The sequence below is a fragment of the Nematolebias whitei genome, chromosome 1, assembly GCF_014905685.2.
Source record: "Nematolebias whitei isolate Nwh7 chromosome 1, NemWhi1, whole genome shotgun sequence".
Taxonomy (NCBI): domain Eukaryota; kingdom Metazoa; phylum Chordata; class Actinopteri; order Cyprinodontiformes; family Rivulidae; genus Nematolebias; species Nematolebias whitei.
The window spans coordinates 52,309,845-52,313,956 of NC_056498.1; the positions used below are offsets into that span (position 1 = coordinate 52,309,845).

Sequence of the window (4,112 nt, forward strand, 5' to 3'; positions counted from 1 at the left end):
AGAAAGGCGGCGGGCGATAGACATTCCTTCAAATAGGCCATTATTTGTTCTGTTGTTACTTTTTGTCAATATGGTTAGATATTACCCAGCATGCTTCTGGTGTGGTCATATTAAACCTCCTGTACCATGGTTCACTCTAGGAGGGGCCCCAGTTGAGGGTCCACTATCGTCACGAGGCAGGGCGCGGTCTCTCTCCGCCCTGAGGTGTTTGTGCAGCCAGCCCTGAGTAGTGTTTGCGTGTCACCCTCACACTTTACCAGTTGACATTTCATCCTGTAATTCATTATTTAATGTAATTAATTAAAAACACATTTATTTTTAAATGACTTGGAAAAGCCGCTGGCGACGAAACTGAAAGAGCGTCGCGCGATGCAAAAAAAAAAAAAAAAGCAAAGAAATTGGACGGCGTGCGCGTCCGCGGCGCTCCAGCGCTGCGGCAGTTGCCAGGGGAGATAGGAGGGGAGGAGTTTTGATTGGCTGAAGTGGACCTGTTGCCATGACGACGGCGAGGGGTTTTGGTAGCGTTGCCGTGTGGCGCTGTGTGATCCGCGCGCTGCGTGTATGGAGGAAGCAGCTGCTGATCTGATCTCTGACATTGTGTGAGACAGACATCTGAATAAAACTGCGCATGTCTTTTACAAACACACCGAACCGGGACACGACTTGAATGATTGTGAGTATTAATATTATTGTTAACACTATTTTTGAATTTAATTCGGCAGGAAACGAGCTAGCGTGTTCGAGCAGGCTAAAAAGTAAAATTTGGTCAAGTGACTTTGCTTAGACGAGAGCAGCCAGCATGGCAGAGATAAGCGACAGCATGTGGCCAGCTAGTTCTTGTTCTCTCCGTGTTCCCCGGGAAGGAGGAAAGAGGGTATTTATAGAAACAGAACAGCTCTCGGATGACACACGAAAACACCTAAAAACCAAACCATGCTTAGTTTAAACGCTATCTTGAAGCTGACTCATCGAGCGACGGCTAACGCTACTTCTTCGCCGCGTTTCTGCTGCTCAGATTCGCTGAACCTGGTTCTGAAACACGTAGTGAACTTAACTCGAGTTAATGGTAAACAAAAGTCACCTAGCTAACCGATAAAAGTGGTTCGTCAGAAAGTGCTATATGGGCTAACTTCATGCTCATTCAGAAGCCAACTTCATAAGCTTTATTAGATTTCTACGCGAGCAGCACTTTCATCTTATCTTTTTCCACCGGCTTTTAGTTCCATTAAACTGCTTGGGTCAAATATTATCCGAAGCTGTAATACAAACCGATACTAAGTAGTTTTCTTTGTTGTTGTTGTTTTTTTTTTTTAATGGGAGACACACATCTTCCCTTTTTTTTACTATCTTTGAATATTCATATATGAATACAGCACCAGAGGTTAGAAAGTGCTCTGGCTAGCTAAGCACATGATGTAATGGATTATCACAAGATTGTCCCAGATTCGGGGCTCTGCAAATAATGTGAGCGTGTAGAAAAAAAAATATGGTGATTCAGGCTGTGTATTTAATGAATGCCGAACAGGCTTTTAAACAATTTATTTGTTTGTTTGTGGTGGAAAAGAAAGAGGCAAAACAAAATGTCTACTGAAATCAGTTTTTGAGGAAGCATGCATTTTAAATTACAGTTCCTAATTAAGGGTTTGTCGTTTCTTAAGGAAATGCATATCACCATTTTGTGTCAGACTTTTAGACTAAGATCATCTCGTGCAGAGAAATGAGGAAGTTATAGCCACTCTGGGGAATTTTGAAAACATTGTCCCATGCTGTCTGTTAGTGCTCGGAGTATTTGTTGAGTATGACCCTCAGCCACTACCACACCAGATTTAAGCTCAAGAGCTGTAAAATTGACTGAGTTATAGCCATTCATGTGTTGGCTACAGTAGATTTGATGTGGCGGCTATCTTGGATTAAAACTCAAAAGTTCAGTTGTAGACGTTCATCCGTCAATGTTTATTTTCTGAGAGTTTATTTAGCATCTATCCAGTCGTAAATGAGATATTTTGCTAACAGCCAGCTGTTAATGTCAGTGTTTTACCGGCTGATCTTGAGCAGCGAGTAGCCTTTGTTGTATACAATGTGAATGACTCTCAGCTACAACCACACCAGACTGATGCACAATATCTGTAAAATTGAATAAAACATAGACATTCTTGTGTTATCTAAGGTCAATTTGTTGTGTCTTGAATTCAAACTGTTGTTGATGATTATTTCCTGAAAGTTTCATTGGAAATGGTTAAGTGATTCGGGAGATATTTTGCTAACTGATGAAACTCAAAGAGTAAAAGTCCAAAGAGTAAATTTTCATTAAAGATCTTGTGCAATCTCTACCACAACGGATTTTAGGTCAGTGTTTATTAATTGACTTTGTTTACCTGTGGTGGCCATCTTGAATGGGTTTAGTTAGTTTTTGTTAGTTGCAAATGCACATCAGCGATTATTTCTTAAGTTTCAAAACTATCCATACTTTTGGTTCATGATATATTTTGCTAACATTACAAACAGACAACATTATCGCCGTCACCTTCAGATGATAATCAAAGTGTTCACAGTGTCAAATTTGTACCTTTTTTGTTAAATAGATTTTTAGAAATTGCTCTGACTTCCAGCTGACAGTCTCATGAATGCATTTGTTTAGGCAACATGTCTGCCATGCCTGCGACCAACCGACTGTGTCAATGTGGGTGAGTGGTAGGGCATGTTTATCTTTCTGTGCTAGAAATCTAACTTTATTTACACCGTAAAGTTTCAAAAATACACTGATATAATTATGTAGTCTTAAAAACTGTCATCCCGTTACTTTGGTGTAGTTGTTAAAATGACAATTTTACATTTCAAACATAACCGTGCCCATACAGCTTCCAGTTTATTGGACAAGTCCACTTTTTCTGAACCCTTGGAGTTTTTTCCCCTGTTGTCTGTCAGCATTGTATTTACAGGACTTATCAAAATGTGCTTTAAGCGTTCTCTAAACCTTTGAACAAAACCGTGTTGTTGTTTTTTTTCACATTTTGTGAGGTTGCGACTTCGCCGTACACCGAGGCTGCCCCCTTCCTTGTGCTTGGCAGTCGGTAAATCTCTCGTGATAAATAGAGGACAAAGACAAACGGGACCCCACAGGTCAAAGAACGACAAGGAAAAAGGAACAGATGTTGTCAATCTGCCATTATTTTATAGTCAAGATGGTCTTATTGTGGGTCAAAGCACATGTTGTCTTAGCAGTGGTTTGTCGTAGCAAGTATCCACTCACAAACATGCTTTAATGTACAGCAACTCCTGAAGGGTAAGTCTCCCAGAATAGACGAGGGTTTCCTGACTGTACTGACATTCGGAGCTATAAATAAGACCTGCAGTAACCCAGTATAGTGAGTATTAGAATGTGAATTTGATTTAATGGCAGCAAGGATGTAAAATATCAGAGCTGAATTGTCTTTACATGTAAACAAGGGTGTTTGAACAGCCTCTAGCAGCACCGCAGTTCAATATGCAAACTACTTGTTTTCTACTTGTAGGTGAAATAGGAGATAAAGCTCAATTTTTGTACACTTGTTGGTCTTATTTTTTTTTATTATTGCACCCGCTCCTAATAAGGCCTGTTTAGATTGCTGGAGTAGTTGAAGATGAGAAAAGTCAAAACTGCAAGTTGAAACTGAAACTCACAACTCGGCAATGTGACAAACTATGACATCAAGTTCAAACTGAAATTTAAATAAGTTGTCATACGGCCTTGATGGTACTTTCACAGGTGTTGGACAACTTTTTTTTTTCTTTTCCATCTGTTAGTTGTATCTCATACAATTGGGCCCATTTTAATGTGACTATCAGAAAGTAATTATCAGCTGTTCATCTACAACTGATTAACTTTTAGAGTCACCCCATTCAAGATTCAACTGACTTTAAAAACACAAAAGCGACACCTCAGCCACCTTTACAAATAATGACCCCAAATTTTGTGTGTGGCTGACACTAACCCTAACACAAAGTTTGAGCAATCATTACGAGTTGTTTGTTGAGTTAAACCAATTCAAGATGGCCACCGCTGCCATCTGCCCCAAGAAGAACCTCACTGCTAACAGAACCACACTACTAACAGTACCATGCTGCTAACAGAA

The 4,112-nt window shown here is 40.0% G+C and overlaps 1 protein-coding gene across 1 annotated transcript in view; it reads left to right on the plus strand.

Annotated features, from left to right (window-relative positions):
- Positions 1-499: 499 nt before the first annotated feature.
- foxn2a (forkhead box N2a) overlaps positions 500-4,112 on the plus strand; it is a 24,163-nt gene continuing 20,550 nt past the window's right edge. The window contains exon 1 of the mRNA XM_037685125.1: positions 500-673. The gene's annotated coding sequence lies outside the window, so the exon portion shown is untranslated. The remainder of the gene's footprint in view (positions 674-4,112) is intronic.